Genomic DNA, 18,456 nt, shown 5'->3' on the forward strand with positions numbered 1-18,456 from the left:
TTTTTTCCATTGAGGAGGAAAGAGACAGATGTGAGATAAACACATCAATTGGTTGCCTCCCGCAGGCACCAAGGCTAGGGCCAGGAATCGAACCTGTAACCCAGGTACGTGCCCTTGATCGGAATTGAACCCTTGAGCCTTTGGTGCACAGGCTGACATTCTAAGCACTGAGCAATGCGGGCCAGGAAAGTCATTCCCTTTTCAATTCTTGTTCAGTCTTCCTATTTTTTTAAGGAGCCAGTCTCAGTTTGGTGCTGGGATATCTTTAATACCTAACATCGACTTCTCTTTTTGACAAGGAGAAGAGCAGCCCTCAGGGTCAGAGTTCGTGCAGGCTAAAATGTAGTGCAATTGTTTTGTTTTCACTGTTCTTATCTTTAAAATTTATCTAGCTAACTTCTGATAAGAGGCAAAAGGTCCTGATAAGGTTTCTTTAAAAATAAATGTAAGAAAGTGGAAAAGGCAAGTAGATATTAAGAAAAATTGTAAGTAATTAAGAGTTTAAGTGATACTCAGATACGGCCAAAAACACATGACATGAGGTTTGGGGGGAAAGCGAGTTAACCCAGGTCTCATGGTCACTGGCCAGAGTGAGCTCTTTACAACTGTCTCTGCTTTCAACTGTCTGGGGAACTAAGGGAGACGTCAGACAGTAGGAACTTGTATTGGGGTCTTAAAAGTTAGTGAACACATTTTCCACCTAATAGAGAGAGGGTACAGAGACCCTCAGGGTGGCTGACCCCTGCACAGGTCACAGTCAACCTTTCTGTCATCAGAAGGGAAATTGCTTCTAATGGGAAGAAATAGCACTTGCAGCCAATAAATACGGAAGAATTCATTGAAAAGCAGTTTGGCCGAGGAAACTATCTGGGAATTGGAGAAATATTTCTCCTTTCTTCTCTGGTATTTGGGGCAGGAAATAGCCCTCACGGAGACCAGCAAATAACTGCAATAAAAATCAAAGCCCGTGCACAAGACTGAGGGGAGATGTCAGCTTCGAGAAGGGAGAGAGAAAGGACTAGAAGTGGAGCGGAGCAAAGAAATGTAGGTTTAAGCCCATGAGGCACAGGTGGGATTTTTATATTAAGCAAGCGAAAGACTTCAGGGGGAAAAGCAGGCCAATTTTACTTTTTATGACAGAATCAATAGAATTTAATCAAGTTTTGAATGCAATCAGAGTGAGATGAGAAATACCAAGTAGGTCTTTGTAGGCAGTTACCAGAACATAATCGTGTCCGGAAGCGATTAGGGGAGTGATCCACATTTCCCTCCTGGCCCGCCAGGGAGGGAGGCTCTGAAATGAAGGAAGGGTGAAGTACCTTCAGGTTCGCGTCCCCAGAGTTTGGATGCCCTGTTTTATGTTGATTTTCTCTTCTCTGTAGAGCTCCCCTGGGGGAGGCTTTCAGCTGGGAAAGGAAATGAAAGAAAGATGTCCTTTTGGAGGAAGGTGGTGAGGTCTGTCACACGTCTCTTTGGGGGATGCACAGACCCGCATAACAGAACACTCAGCTGGAAGGTGATGAGAACGGGGGAATCCACGGTGGTGGGGTTCAAGGTCCTTCATAATCCCTCTGAGCACCCTGCCCACGTCACCCCATATGCAAATAATCCAAGCCCCAAACAGACTGCTTCCCATGCTCATGCCACTTCAAGCTCCCCAAATAGTCCCTCCCAGTGCAGCCACTTAAAACAGGAGTGCTGCGCTAGCCCCCAACCAGGTGCCCCTCCTTAGCGCCCCTCTCCATAGGAATTCTGGAACCACTCCTGGAAGGTGATTTATAAATTCATTGATCACACAAGAAAAAATGTGAAACTACTTCCTGACACTGGTTCGAGTGGCTACTTTATTTTATTTTTAAATTTTGTTTTATTGCTTAAAGTATTACAAAGAGTATTACATATGTCTCCTTTTTTCCCCCCTCCCCTTGACCTTCCCCTGGCCTCCCCTACCCCCCAGTGTCTTGTGCCCATTGGTTATGCTTATTCACGCATACAACTTTAATTATATGGGCTCTGACTTACGAAGCTTTGGTGCCAGGTCCTGGGGGCACAGGGTTGGGTTGGAACCGTGTGAGAGTCTAAGTGGATGACACAGATACATAGTCAATAATGTAAGCCCATCCGATCAGGTGGTGACTCCGCCCCCAGCCCCACCTGACCTGGTGTGTGGAAGTCAGAGGAGGCTGTTACTAACTTGGGTTGGGACATGGGCTCCGGAAAAGAAGTGACAGTAATGAGGGGTCATTATTTCTTCAATAATTTTGACCCCTCACTAGTCTCAGGCCACACAACCCCCAAGGGAGGTGTTATTACTTCAGGCACATAATAATTGCTCAAGAAACATTTGTGAACATTTGGATGCATGGATAATGGAATGTCTCCTGTGAAGAAACTGGGCCTCGTGGAAGAAATAACTTGTCTGAGATCACACGGCTCATAAATAGCAAAGCTGGAATTCAGACCTAAGAACCTCATTTCTATCACACACAGCATTTGCTGGGTGGTGGAGTGGAAGGAGCCAGAAGACCTCCTTGATAGGAACCGCCAAAGGCTGGGATTTTCAGAAGAGAGAGTAGATGTCTGTTTTCTCCTCTTATGGGCAAGTTCACGCGAGCCGGTGAGCACACGGCTAATTTGCAAAAATATTTGTCTTTAAAAAAACAAAAATAAAAACCCGAATGGTACTCTATTTTCGATTTCTCAGCAGGTAGCCCTGGGTGCCACAATCTGGATTAGCCCTTTAAAAATATTCTCCTTTCAGCCCACCATGTTTGAATATTTGATTTAGAAACAGCTAATGAAGTCCGTTTGCCATATGGGTAAGTGAACTTTTTTTAAGTAGGTGTTTTGCATCCCTGCAGCTCCAGGAGCTGTTGTCATAGTAACGTTTCCCCCTCGACTTGCAGAATGCACAGTCCATGGAACCAGTGGCAATGTAGGTCACAAGTGAAAAGGGGTTTGGTGGCTTCCCCTCAGTGCCCAGTTTGGCATAGCCGGGGATTGTTCATGGGGGGCGGTGGCCAGAGGGGCTGGCATTCCTCAGAATGTTCTGTATTAGGACTAAGTTGGAAGAGGAGGGGGCGGCCAACAGGAGGCACGGAAACAGGGGAGGCAGGCAGGAGCCGTGCTCCTGCAAGGAGGTTGGAGAGCCCAGGACGATGTCCCAGGTCACCGCTGAGGGAGGGGGATGTGTAGCATTAAGAACTCCCTGCCCCTGCTGCCTGGCGGGAGCGGGCGCCCCCTGCAGTCCAGACTCCATTCAGAGTTGGTTTATGAAGGCCCACATCAATTATCAATATAAAAGTTTTGGCTGCAGGAGACCTGATCTTTCCATACAGGCTGGAACTGTGTTTACTGATCCATCCATTTGTGTGGCAAACGTCTACCGGGTCTCTTCTCTGCACCGGTGCTGTTCTGGCAGCCCAGCTCCGTGGGTGTGCAGTCTGTGCATCTGCAAAGGGCACTGTGCTTAGAAGGACTTGAGCTTGGTTTAATGCACTATTGTTGCCATCTTGAAATTCTTTATCATTTTTGAACCTGGGCTTTCCATTTTCATTTTGTATTGGGCCCCATACTGAGGGCGCAACAAATGTTCAACAAAACCAGACACAACCCCTGCCTTTCAGAAGCATGTGATACAGTGGGAGAGACAAACATGGACCCAAAGATGACACAAATCCATGTAGAATTACAACTGGGAGCTGTGCCATGAGGGGCAGGAATGCGATGCCAGGAGAGAGGATCATTTTACAGCTATATGGTTTTACTGGACTGTGTTCAGAATAGAGACGGTTTAAATTATAGTCGGAAGGATTTAAGTTTGTGTTACTGAATGTGAGAGTCCTGGGGAGACTAATGTAGGCTTCTGGGAGGAGGGCAATTTCCCCCTCAGGGTTATGAAGATTAGAGGATGTCCACCTGTCAGGGCAGGTGCTTTGCATGCAAAACTTCTCTCTCCCTCTTTCTAAGAGTTTTTCTTTTAATTTTTACTTTGACATAATTTCAGACTTACAGAAAAATTGAAAGAATAGTATAAAGTGTCCCATATACCCTTCATCCAGGTCATTTAGATGTTACATTTTACCACGTTATCTATCTGTCTGTTTATCTATCATCCATCCCTCCATCCATTGTCAAAAGGAAATTCAGAGAGCTTTACTAGACATGAATATTTTATTGAGCAAGAAACAAAACGTTCATGAAGATGAACAAACTCGAAAGTGGCATGAAGCTCAGAGGCATGACATTACAGGATGGCTTATAATGTGAAAACAAGGGAGCTGTTTAACCTTTACAATGATTGGTTATTTCAGTAGAGTTTTCCAGATGAAAGCAGTTTGTTAACGGTGATTCTTATATCATTTTAGGAAGGTGACTTAAGTTTTGTTTATGATTATTAGAGGCATTTACAAGAAACAGCCTAAGTTAAGTTTTGCTTACTATCATGAAATAAGCTAGATAAGGTTTGCTTATGGGACTTAAATTGCTTTTTTTCTGCTAGGAGGATCTTCAAACCTGGTCTCCATTTTATTTTTTTAACATCATCCATCCATCTACCCATCCATCTATCCATCCATCCATCTAATCTGTCTGTCTACTTACTTTTTAATCGTAAGTTTTAGACATGGTATAATGCCCCTTTGCTGCTAAATACTAATCTATTTCCTAAAAACAAGGACCATAATACTGTTAATCAAAACCAGGAAATAACATTTATGCACTATTACTGCCTGTGTACAAATCTTATTCAGCTTGTGCCCATTATCCCAACAATGTTCTTTATAGCAAAAGAAAACCCTGTATCACATGTTGGATTTCCTTGGCTTGTCTATTCAGTCTGTTACAGTATAGATTAGTTCCTAGTCTTCCTTTGTTTTCTCTGACAGTGGCATTTTCGAGATTACCGGTCAGTGTTTTTTTAAAAAATGAGGTGTTTTGAGGTATTATCTTTATGCAGTAAGATTCACCTTTATATACGCACAGTTCCCAGGCCAGTCATCTTATAGAATGGCCCTCCCTGTGGATGTGTCTGTTTCCCCAGGGCTAGATTCAGACTATGATTCTTTAGCAGAAATGCCACGGGAGGGATGCTGCCTTTTTCTCAGCGCATCACGCCAGGAAGCACATGGTGTCGATCCCTCCTTTACTGAGGATGCTATTGGAGACTGCCACTCCTTCCAGACTTTCCTCACCAGCATCCTTATTCATGGGTGAATCTTGCTGGAAAGTTATTAACATGGGGGTTGCCAAATGGTGATTTTTCTAGTTCCATAATTTCTTTTACATTTCTTGTCGTCTTTCTGCTGTAAGGAAGACAGCTTTCCCCCCAACTAATTAATAAATTAATTGAGTGTGGGCTTATTCATTCTTATTTTATTCAATGGGTTATACTCTTTAATTACCATTACTGACTGTGATGTTGACATGGTTTCAGATTTGGCCCCTCACGCTCGGCCATGTTTCGACATGTTCCTCCTCATTCTTTGAGCACTTCCTTACTTCCTGCCGTAAATGTACCGAGGTCATCTTGTACCTGCCCTGGCGTCCTTCATTTCTCCAAAGAAGCTGCATGTCTCTGAAGGTGCACGTGTTGCCTGAAGTCATTTTGATCTTCAGATTCTTTCCAGATTGGTGTGGTAGAGCCAGTGGAGACTCGATGTAAAATTTTATTCAGGATACTTACCTGGCTTCTCTCTTGGTTGAATTTGAAGCAACCCACCAAAAAATTCCTACAATAAAATTTATGAAATAGGATTTCAAAGGGGGAAAAAAAAGGTGAATAAGAGGAAGAAAAGAACGGTGCCAGCCACAAAAGTTGCTGGGTTTGCCCGGAAAAACTTGGCACTCAACCTCCTGGCAGCTAAATTACAGAAGGAACTGCATGGAGAGGAGAAGCTGCTCACAAAACACCTCCAGGGACTCTGCAAAGGCAGGCCGGCGCGCATTGCACTGTGGGAATAAAGAGCCTTTCGGGATGGCAGTCCATTCAGGCAGATGTGGAATGAGCTGCAGAGAGGAAACAGCAGCGCCAGGATTTCTGCGTGTGTGTGTTTTAAGTACTTTGGGGTATGTTCTAGCTTTTGGACCAGCACTCAGTGAGACCACAGTTAGAAGAGAATTGGTCCTTAAGGCCCTGCAATCACTCCTTCATTCATTCACTGTCTCGCTCAGTGATGTGCTGTTGAATATTTACTAGGAGATGTACAGCCATCAGGCCCAGGGGAGGCAGAGACACCTAAGATCCAGCCTCTGACCACCGGGTCCAATAGCCCTGAAGGCCTGACCCCGAATGTTAGGATCCCGGTTAAACACTAACCGCGCTCTGAGAGGTGCTGTAGGAGTTGAGGGGCAGCTGCGAGACTTCTCTTCCAGCCGGGGGAGTGTGTCAGGAAGGCGCGGCTATGTTGTTAAAACAGGGAACTTCAGATCTGCAAAGGGGCTGTGAGAGGAGTCCTGGCCAGAGGCCCCATTAAGGGCTGGGATTTCTCCTACCCTCTTCTAGCAAATGACAGCTCACCCACGAGGTCCAAATGACAGTGGACCTCATGGGTGGACTGTCATTTGATAGAGGAGGGAGGTCAAGAGAAAATGTGCAAATGAAGGGCGTTGTCCATGGGTGAGCAAGTATTCCATAGTTCCTTCACTTATTGATTCGTTTATTTAACCACTATTGTTTGAGGCCTATTATGTTCTTGGCACTGCGGTAGATGCTGGGTGTACAGCGGTGAGCAAAAATGCACTCAGTTTCTGTCCACATAGAGCTTGAGATCTAACGGGAAAGACAGACCTTAATGAGATAATAAACAATTTGTTCTAAGTGCCATCATGAAAGGTACAGAGTGCTTCCAGAGCAGGAGGCCAGGCCTGGCTGCCTTCAGGAGGTGACAATTAAGCTGGGTCACTAGAGGGGGCAGGAGAGGAGCATTCCAGGCAGAGGGAGCAGAGTGTGAAAAGCCTGAGGGCTCAGAGAACATCTGAAGGGAGTCAGGCCCATGTGACTGAAGGGCGGAGAGCAAGGGCCTATGATGAGAGCCCAGAGGGTGCAGGTGTGTGGAAGGGAGGAGAGAGGCATGGGGGTGGGGAAGAGCTGAGCTGATCACATCACAAGGCACGGGGTAGAGGTGTGAGCCTAGACAGATAACTCTAAAGATGAAGAAGGTGGGGACAAAATGATGAAATAATAGGAATGCTGGTAACACCAATAAAAATAGCATCTCCTCTTTGTTGAGTGGCCCTTTGACGAGAAAACGCCCTGAAATCTTTGTGAAAGAAAGTAGGGTACAGGGAAGGCAGGCTTAGTGTCTATGAACACAGAGCTGAAAATAACCTAGGACTGGATTCCATTTCTTACTGTCTGTCCTATAGAAACACTCTCTCGTATGAGGAGACACACCCAATGATATTTATTGAAGCAATGCTTGTATTTTAAAAAAAAATCAGAAACAACATGCATGCGCATCACTATGGGGATGGGTAACTTACCTGGAGTCCACCCTCACCATGCTAGGCTGTGCAACAGTGGGAGAAAGGGTTAGGTTTCTGGGCTACATGGATTGTCTCTAAGACGTATGGCTGGAAGGAGGCATGAGGCAGGACAATGCGTCAGGATGATATCCCTGACATAAATTAAAAAAAGCGCAGTTCTTAAAAAATACTATCCTTTTCCCTTGTGAGTACGTGTATAGTACTTAAATGCCCAGAATATTGGAAGACTTCAGAGCAAACCTAAAACAGCAGTTACTTGGGGAAGGGGAGGGTCCTAGGATTAAATAGCATTAAGGGGATTTCAGCTTTATCTATAATGTCTTAGTTTATTATGGAAACTTTTAAACATAAAAAATAGGACACTGTAATAGACCCCCCAGTACCTGTCACCCACACATTCCTTCTTCATGGATTATTTTTAAGCTCATCCCAGACATTGTATTCCATTCATAAGTATTTCAGAAAGTATCTCTAACAGATAAGGACACTTTAAGAAAAACATAACCATAATACCATGATCACACCTAAAAGTATTTATAATAATAAAAGCGTAATATGCTAATTAGACCAGACAGCTGAACGACCTTCCAGACATCCTCTGGAGGACCTTCTGGATGAAGCCGGGGCTGCGAGGGCTGAGGCAAGCTGCCGCAGCTGTGAGGGCCGAGCACCTTGCACAAATTTCGTGCATCAGGCCTCTAGTTAGTAATAATTTCACAGAATTATCAAATGCCCAGTCAGTGTCCACATTTCCCTGCCTTGTAATTGCAAGTTGTTTGTTCATATCCGGATCCAAATAAGGTCCAGATGTTGCAATTAGTTGATATGTCTCTCATGTCTTTTGGTGCATTTTTGCACTATATCTCTGGAATAGACTGCTAGGAGTGACTTTGTCAGGTCAAAGGATAAGGGCATGTGTGATTTTGCTGGATGTTACCAAATTCCCCTCCACAGAGCTGGAGCGGTGTGCCCCCTGGCCATGAGAGAGCCAGCCCATTTCCCAGAGCCTCTGCAGCAGACTTTATTGTCAAACTTTTGGATTTTGCCAACTTGATAGATGAGAAGTGGTATTTCATTGTAGTTTTCATTTCTTTAAATTAAATTTCAAAAGAAATGGGCTTAGGGAGAATTCTGAGTCTGTAGAGGAAAGAAGCAATTTGCATAGAAATAATAATATCGCCCACAACCATGCAGCACGTATGTTATTTTATTTTACTTAATCCTCAAGCCATTAACAAGAAATGTGGAGTCATATTGCTTTTTAAAGGGAGGAAACTGAGGCACGCAAGGGGTGAGTACGCGTGTCTAGGGCCCCATGGCCAAGAAGTGGAGACCAGATTTGAGCCACAGTCTCCTGCTTGGGGGCTGTTCTGCTCACCTGAGGACAGTGCAACCCCAGAACGTGAGCATCCCTGCGATCCACTCCTGCTTCCTGTTTGGGGACAACTTACAGGGCTCCTGGCAATGGCAATCCCCTGTCCTGCGGGCTCGGTGGGTCTGGAGAAGGACCTCGCAGGCTGTTCCTGACCACCAGCAGCTGGTGTCATGGCTGCTGGTGGTCACTAAGGCTCAGGCTGAGGAGGATGCGACCTGGGCAATGGGAACTCGAGTTCTGAGGAGCCACGTGTGCAAACTGTGCCAGTCCTGGTTCGGAACCCCTATTCTTAGGATATTAGAAAACCATGCTTTTCCTTCTCCGTGTGTGTGTGTGTGTGTGTGTGTGTGTGTGTGTGTGGTGTTGGTGATGGTGATGGCGGGTTTTTTTGGGGGGGTGAGGAGATGAAAATAAAACAAAAATGGATTTTAGCAAAGAGGAACTAACTCAGAAACATGCACCCATCAAATCCAGACTTCTGAATGAGTGTCCTGTCCCACCTTTGATTGGCACACTGTACAAAACGAAGTACCTGGTTTTAGCATCACGTTGCTGCAGTGTGTGAGTGTGGCAGCTCTCAGTCCAGCCACTCCTCAGAGGAGGAGCCTGAGCCGCAGGTCCCTCAGGGCTCTCCCAGGTGCGGAAGGAGCCTGGGCAGGATGCAGTGCCCTCGGGGAGTGGGAGCCAGGATCCTCCACAAAATGGAATTGGCGCAGAGTTTGACTAGTAGAGGGAAAAGGTCCTTGTCTTCACTTCCGTCCTCACTCCTCAGCACCGGACTAGGTACTGGGAATACACAGAGATGGATACAGGGAGAGGGAGAGAGAGACATACAATTGGGTGACTAACCTGAAAGGAAGTCACAAGCCAAGTTTCTCCTGTTAGCACACATGTGTCCACACACGAACCCACCCCACACAGGGCAAAAACATTGAACTGAGCCCCGGAGGAGGTGGACTTGAATATGGTACTGTTACTTTATGGCTCTGTGATTTGGGGCCAGTCACCTTCCCTCTTTGAGTCTCAGTCTCCTTATCTGGAAAATGGGGCCCATGATACTTCTGTCACCATGGAGACAAAAATGGCATGGCACAGCAGGGCCAAGGGACGTGGTTAGGGCAGTGCTGGGGCACATAGTAGGTGCTCAGGAAATGCTGATAATATTGACCCAGTAAGCCTCAGGGGCTGCCAGAAGTGAGGGGATCGTGGAGGCCCGGCACTCATTCTTCTCATTGAAACTGGGAGGTTTGGGTGGGGAGGAGCACTGTGCCCTGCCTTGCTCTGATTAGGTGCCTAGAACCCAGCTTGTGGCCCCCTTTCACTGGGCCAGGCCAGCCCTGGACCCTTCACCCACACATGGGCATTGGTTCTTGTATTTTCTCAGCTCACTCCCATTTCCTTTCCGCAAGCACCTAACACACAAATCTTTTAGAAAACAGAGCAAAGAACTGCCTCTGTGCCTTTGTCTATGAAATATGTTTTGATTCCTTTGCTTTTCTTTAATAGGTGGGTTTTTAGGTGTTCTGTCCACCTCCCATGTCCTATCGACCATGACTGCCTGGAAAAACATATTTCAGGATTGTAAAGAGAGAGGTCAGTTTATGTACCTCCCTCTATGTACATCCATTCCTCACACACACACAAAAAACCAACAACAATGACCCTTCCTCCTCCAAATCTAAAATCCTGGCCTCTGCCTTCTCCCAGGATTCTGGGAGAAAGAACTGGAGAATTTCTCTGGGCCCTGGCAGGAGTTCAGATTCTTTCGTTCTTTCTTTTCTTTCCTTTCCTTCCTTTTTTTCCCCTCCAGTAGAAGCTCTTTTTGTTGTTGTTATTGTTAATCCTCACCCATAGATATTTTTCCATTATTTATTTATTTTTTTAATAAAAAGTGGAAGAGAGGTGGGAGAGATACAGAGAGAGGAACATCGATGTGAGTGAGACACATCGATTGGTTGCCTCCCACCTGTGCCTTGACCAGGCCCAGGGATCAAGCCTGCAACTGTGGTACATGCTCTGGACCAGAATCGAACCCGGGACCCTTCAGTCCGAGGACTGACACTCTATCCACTGAGCCAAATTGGCTAGGGCTCAATAATTCTTAAGATCCAAATTTAGAAGTTTGTATGGAGAGCCCTGAGAAATCAGTAGTAAGACAGCCAGGCTTTCTAACCGCCCCCCTTCCCCCAAGCAATCTAATAAAGCTATAGCACAATCATTTCCCAAGGTCAATTTTCAGCTTTTAATAGTTTTAATGAGCTATTTAAGAGGCTCCTCAACTTGTGTGCATCCAAGCTTGCCCACATTTGGGAGTGGGGAGGAAATGGAAGGAAGACAGATCGAGGATGCGGAGTAGATAGAAGATGTGGGGTCAGCCCTGGGAACTTGGGCCAGGAAGGGGACCAGCTCAGGTTAGCATCTCTAGGATGTCCCAGGGATGCTAATGGGAGCATTTTCACTCTTGCGATCACATCTAAATAACTCAGGGACCTAAGAGTTAGTTACCACTTCTACCTCCAAGGAGGGCCCCTGAGTGCCCCCTAAACCTTGGACAACTGCAGGGAGGTGAAGGAGAAGGTGGAGTTAGAGAATGACCATTAGGGCAATGGAAGAGATGAGAGAGAGGAGCCGCAGGTATATGATAAGTATGTGAATTTGTTGAAGGGGCTGAGGAGGAGGAAGGAGAGAGAAGAAAAAGAAGACAGCAGCTCATGGGGAGTGTAGCCCCAAACACAACCAGGGGCTGGTATTGGGTGGTTGGTGCTAATAATTACCATGGTAATCATGGCAATGCTAGTGATAACCAACACTATCCACCCACGGTGACTGTGGCTGAGCATGTTGTAGCCAGATCTGCAGTCTTTCAATTTTCACAACTGCCACAGGTGGGTTCTCTACTCTTCCCAGGATACAGCTGAGGGAAACAAAGGGGAAGTCACTGGCCCGAGATTACCCAGTTTGTAAGGCTGACTTGCATCTTGACAGTTTGATTCCAGAATCCGAGATTAGAACCATATGCCTTATTTTGTACATTACCTGGGGGCAATATGAAGATTGTAGAAAAATCCAGATGCCTACGCAAAGAAGGAAAGCCCTCTTCACAGTCAGAGCCATCTGAGCCGTGTGTTGAATGTGACAGAGGCAGAAGCCATTCTCTCTTTTTCCATAGAAGTAGAGTCACAGCCAGGCCTTGGCTGTCCTACCCGCAGTTAGATGTGAACAGGTGACATGGTTGTTGGCCGTGGACCAGCCATGGGCCTGGGTGGCAGCGGAAGTGAGCCCTCCGGCAGCGGAAGTGAGCCCTCCACACTCTAACCTTCCTGCTGGCTGGAACCTGCATGTCTGTCCGTCCACCCAGCATCAGCCATGCTGCGGTGACAGTGTCGGAGGTGGGAGTGTGAATGGATGGAGAGGTGCCCACCTCCTGCACTAGGCATCTTGACCCTGTCATGTGAGAGGGAAGTAAAATTCCTTCTTTTACAGGCCACGGTAGCTTTCCCTGACTATTACAGTGTATTTCCTTCTGATTTCCTTCCTTATGAATATTCTACAGTCATTTTTCATGCACGGACCCCCTTAGTTCATTTCCTCATATCTTATGATCCTTTGTTGGGAATGGCGAGCCCAGACTCACCATCAATTCCAGAACAATATTACCTAGAAATGGTCAAACCACACACCACCTATTTCCATGCCTCTTCTTAGATCCGGTCTCAGGCACTCAGTGGGCAGAATGCAGTCCCCACAGTATCATCAGATGTGTCTGAGGCTCTCAGGACTTCAGGACAATGCAGCCATCTCTCTCTGCTATGGGCAAGACTGAAACTGTGTGCTATGATGTGCAAGGCCAGGCCTCCTGGTTTCCTCACTATGAGCTTGCCCTCAGTGCTAAGTCCTAATTAGGGCCCAGTGTTTCTATTTTATAGATTAGGACTGAGGCTCAGAGAGGATGTGGTTTTCTGGGCCCTACACCTGGTCAAGAACCCACACCTGGTCAAGGATGGACTGTGAGGACCAAAACTTGGATGCAGCTCCTTTGATTCCAGTATTTTTCAGATGTTTAACAAATTTTTCTTTTTCAAAATTAATGCGTCCTTTTTGTACACAGTATCTCAACACAGCAGTTAGAATAAGCCTTTTAAAACACAAGTCATAAAAAGACAAATAACCCAATTTTTTAAATGGGCAAGGATTTGAATAGACATTTCTTCAAAGAAGATATACAAATGGCTAATAAGCACATGAAAAGATGCTTAGCATTATTAATAATTAGAGAAATGCAAATCGAAACTACAATGAGATACCATTTTACACCCACTAAGATGACTATAATTAAAAAAAAAAAGGCAGCAGCAAGCATTGGTGAGTATGTGGAGAAAATGGAACCCTCATACACTGCTGTGGAAATGCAGAATGGTGCAGCCGCCCTGGAAAACAGTTTGGCAGTTCCCCAGAACGAACCGAAAACATACGTCCACACAAAATCTTGCACACGCATGTTTATAGTAGCATTATTTATTATGGCCAAAAAGTGGAAACAACCCAAGTCTCCATCAACTGGCTTCCTCATTATGAGCAGATAGAGAAAATGTGGTATGTTCATACAATGGAATATTTTTTGACAATAAACAGAAATGCAGAACTGATACAACATAGATGAACCTTGAAACTATGCTAAGTGAAGGAAGCCAGTCACAAAAGGCCGCACATTGTATGATTGCCATTATGTAAAATATCCAGAAGAGCCAAACATGTAGAGACAGAAAGGAGATCAGGGCTGGAGGGAGAGGGAGGGAGTGACTGCTAATGGGCATGCACTTTTGGGGGAGGCCTGAAAATGTTTTCAAGTTAGATAGTGACGATGGTTGCACCACCCTCTTAATATACCAACAATCATTGAGTTGCATACATTAAATGGGTGAATTTTATTGTATGTAAATTATATATCTCAATCAAACCATTTAAAAAGTGTAACTTGGATTCTATCACTCTTTTGCTCCAAATCCTCCCAAGGAGCTCCAATTTCCTCGGACCCACATCCTGACGACTCATATCACACTACAGGGCCCCAGGTGACCTGGCCTCCAGTGTTGTCATCTGCACAGTCACACTGGCCTCCTCGCTGTGCCCAAGGTGTGCCAGCATGTTCCAGCTGTTGCCCTGTTATCACTCTGCTGGCGAAGCTCTTCCCAGGTGCCCTCCTGGTGAGCCCCTTAGTCTGCATCACCTTGTCCTGGAGGCTTCCCTCTCTGTGTAGGCTCACAATCCCACCCACTGGCCCTCCTCACATGCTTCCCCTCCATTATATTATTTAACCTCCTATACAATTTATTTATTTTTTATTTTTTTTTAAAAAATATATTTTATTGATTTTTTACAGAGAGGAAGGGAGAGGGACAGAGAGTTAGAAACATCGATGAGAGAGAAACATCGATCAGCTGCCTCCTGCACATCCCCCACTGGGGATGTGCCCGCAACCAAGGTACATGCCCTTGACCGGAATCGAACCCGGGACCCTTCAGTCTGCAGGCCGATGCTCCATCCACTGAGCCAAACTGGCCAGGGCCAATTTATTTTTTTAATTACATTTATTGTTTGGATCTCTGTTAGAACATAAACTGCGCGAGGCCTAGAATTTTGTCTGTTAGTCACTGTTATAGCCCATCACCCAGACAATCGGCACATAGCAGGTACTCAATAAATATCTGTTGAACAAATGACTGAGAAGATACGGGGCCAACATTGTTGACTATTCCCAACTCCCTTCTTCCTTGCCTACTTCCACTGATAGAGGCTGAACAAGCCCTGCCCTCACTGTCCCAGTTTGCTTTCAGATGTGGGCGTCCATAGCACCAACTCAGGAGAAGGCTGCCAAGGAATTTCTAGTGAAATGTTTATTCCCCAATAAAAGGAAAGAGGCCTGGTCTGCATCTGCCCTCTGCTTATCACCGTTGAATGCTGATAGGTGAGAGTATCTTTTTAGAATTTGTTCCTTTTCATTACCTTTTTATAAAGTTTAAGATAGGTTTATCCTCTCTCCACACTGTTTGATAATCTGCTCTTTCCCACATCATGGGTCATGAACTTCTTGTCTGTCATTCTCATCTCCCGGAGGGAGAGCTCACTTTGCCACTGTCTGTTCACTCATTCAGCACTTATTTAGTGAGCACCTGCTACAATGACTGCTGGGCAGCACAGATCAAAAACAGCGGTGTGTGGGGGTTCCAGAGGGGCTGGAAGGAGTGATGAAGGGCTGGGCCTGGTGTCTGGGAAATCTTGGAATCTGACCCAGGAAGCCTGCAGGGAGGGATTTCAGGGACTGGTCCAGGAAGGAGGGCCACTCAGTGGTCACAAGGCCACAGAGGCCACAGGGGACCTTTCTGATCAAACCCTCCCTGCTTTGATTGCAGACACTGGCTCTAGGTTTGCCTCCTCTGGGAGCTGTCTTCTTGGCAACAACACATACCTCTGGGAGGAGCAAGCTGGGGGGTGGTTTCATTCCGGTGCTTTGTGCATAATGCAAATGTAATTAATCATGTCTATGGTGGTTTATAATTTAGCATTTTTTCATTTTTAGCAGCCTAATTAAATTCATTTAAGCTTTATAAGTAGTTATTTTAGAATTTTGCTTTGTACCCCCACTGGTGGAGTGCTGAGAACTCACCATAAACATGTCTCAAGATGGCTACTGCTGTTTTCAAAGTGAAGCTTAAAGGCTATTCAAGTGAAAAGTGTTATTGTGCTACTACATCTTAAATTAGCCCATTATACAAATTGGAGACCTGTTCCTTGTTTCTTCTCAAAAGCCTTACAGTGCCCTGGGCATGGGCATGGGTACTCCTGGAAGGTCTTCATCCGGGGTGGGTGGCACACGGGATAGTCTGTGCTCTGGGACACAACTTGGCCGAGTGTTCAGCTGTCTGATTTGGAAAGGAAACCACACACACTCTTCTCTGTCTCTCAGACAAAAGCCCATTTCCGGAGGCATTGTGCGGAGCTCGTTTTAATGGTGTAGTAATTAGTTAGAAATATGTGGTGCTTATCCCTTTTATGAATGCTCTACAGGCTGAGTTTACAAAATTTTCTCTTAAAGTCAGAGACAAGTTTAAGATAAGGATTAAGAAAAACTATATTAATAATTTAAAAAATGCAAAGGAAGTCAGCAAGATGCCATCTTCCTGCCACCGAATTGTCAAAGATTTATATCAATGATTAGCACTGGATGGTTGCGACGCTGGTAGAAGTTTACGTAGGTTTTATCTTTCTGGGAATAATTTCATAGGAACAAGGATCTGTATTTTGGATACTTTTTTTTTCCTTTTGAGGGTGATTTTTGTGAAACCTTTGAACTAGAAATCCCACCCCTTTGCCTGCAGAGCTTAAGCATGTATGTAGCTAAGAGGATTCTCATTCATCCAGTTATTACATACTAGAGGCCCGGTGCACAAAAATTTGTGCACTCGGGAAGGGGGTCCCTCAGCCCAACCTGTGCCCTCTTGCAGTCTGGGACCCCTTGGTGAATGACCACCTGCTGGCTTAGGCCCGCTCCCTGGGGGATTGTGCCTAAGCTGGCAGTCAGACATCCCTCTGGCAGCCCAGGAGCCCTCGGGGGACCAGGCCTAAGCTGCAGTCGGACATCCTTAGCGCTGTGGAGGAGGCGGGAGAGGCTCCCACCACCACCGCTGTACTGGCAGCCATCAGCCTGGCTTGTGGCTGAGCAGAGCTCCCCCTGTGGGACCGCACTGACCACCAGGGGGCAGCTCCTGCATTGAGCGTCTACCCCCTGGTGGTCAGTATGTGTCATAGTGACCAGTCATTCCCAGTCGTTATGCTATTAGGGTCAATTTGCATATTACCCTTTTATTATATAGGATAGTAATACATAAAGTGTATAGTAATTATATAAGTGAATTAAAGTGATAATTCACTTTAATTCCCCCTAAGAGCCATGTTGGAATGACAGATAAGTCTCTTTGAGGAGAAGAACAACATGGGTGCACAGAGGTCAGCCCAGAGTCAGAGAGCTGGGTTCCAGGCCCAGCCTCACACCTATTAGGCACTGTGTGACCTTGGACAAGGGGGACTAATCTCCTCCCTTTCTTCTTTTCGCTGCTTTTATTTGTTGCAGAAAGCATCTCATTTGCTCTGTTGTTCATTTTCTGGCCGTGCACTTCAGACATCGGCTTCTCAAGGGTAGGGACCGGCCAGGGCTGTGGACCACTGTGTTTGTGGAGCTCAGACTTTGACTCCCTGACCTCGCTGGGCCTCAGTCTCCCCAAACACAGACAGGGACAATAACAATCCCTATGTACCCTGTGCTATGTGACTTTAATACATGGAAAGTGCTCAGAACAGGGTCTGTAAATGTTCAATGGACAATGAATAAGGATCACGTTTTGCAGTCTCCCAAGATCCTAAGAATAACTTGGTAGAGAATCAGGTTAATGGAGAGAAAGGAAAGAGGAGGGGTGAGAGCATCTCTGTCTCTGTCTCTTTCTCTCTCTTTAAAATAATCTATATATATAAAAGCCTAAGTGACAGTTACCAGCTGTCGACCAGTCACTATGATGTGCACTGACCACCAGGGGGCAGATGCTCAACGTAGGAGCTGCTGCCTGGTGGTCAGAGTGCTCCCACAGCCAACCTCCTGAGGCCCTTCCTCCCAGCCGGTCAACCCCTCGCAGTCCCTCCTCCCGCCCCCCACTCCACTGGCTGGCCAACCTCCCAGGGTCCCTCCCTCTGGCTTGCTGATCTCCTCCCCCCCCCACCCCCCACCACCTCATAGGCCTCGATTGCCGGCCAGGCTGAGGGACCCCATCTGTACACGAATTCGTGCCCCGGGCCTCTAGTGTGTCAATAAAAGTATCAGGTTTAACATGCACAGAGCCAAGAAAACCAACGATGCCAGATACTGCATTTAAATCGCACTGTCCTTTGAACACCCAGCAGGAATAAATTGCTGAACACAGGAGAACATCTCCAAGGGGATTTTCATTTCTGCAGCCTTGGACACTAAGTCCCAGCTTGTTCTCCATCCTGGCTTAATTCCACTCTGCTGGGAGCTGGGGGTGGGAAGGCCACATCTCTCCAACAGTCCATGGTGACTCAGGAATTTCAGGAACTTGAGCCCATTGATAGTCAACTTCATGTAGAACTAGTTCTTCAGGTAAAGGCTTTGTGAAGTCATGGTGTCCCATGTGAAAGGCACTGAAGACCTCACCAGCCTTGCTTAGAAAATAATTTCCCCTTATGAACATGAGTAAGGAAGGTCACCACTTAAGCAAAATTTGGTGTGTTTTTTTCACTTGGTTTCCATAATTTAAGCAGTAAAGGGCTTTCTGACCAAAACCACTGGGTTACACTTTGGCATCGATGCCCAGAGGAGGAAGGAAAGAGGAGTTTGGCCTTTCACTGAGGCAGGGGCGTTGGTGCTGGAGGGGACCCAGAGACCTCATTCCCTCCCATTAGCGGAGCAGGACATTGAGACCACAGAGCAGTGGCTGGTCTAAGTGTGTTCAGCTGGTTTGGGGCAGAGGGGGCACTTGTCCCCAGGTCCTCTTCCCACCAAGTCCAGCTTCCCAATTTTACAGGCGAGA

General features: G+C 46.2%; 1 non-coding gene across 1 annotated transcript; it reads right to left on the bottom strand.

Moving 5' to 3' along the window:
• Positions 1-17,706: 17,706 nt before the first annotated feature.
• On the bottom strand, positions 17,707-17,841 carry LOC111826478. Its single transcript, XR_002829811.1, has one exon. It is a non-coding gene; the product is annotated as a small nucleolar RNA SNORA8 (small nucleolar RNA).
• Positions 17,842-18,456: the final 615 nt, after the last annotated feature.

The sequence above is a fragment of the Myotis lucifugus genome, unplaced genomic scaffold (genome assembly GCF_000147115.1).
Source record: "Myotis lucifugus unplaced genomic scaffold, Myoluc2.0 scaffold_83, whole genome shotgun sequence".
In the NCBI taxonomy this organism is placed as follows: domain Eukaryota; kingdom Metazoa; phylum Chordata; class Mammalia; order Chiroptera; family Vespertilionidae; genus Myotis; species Myotis lucifugus.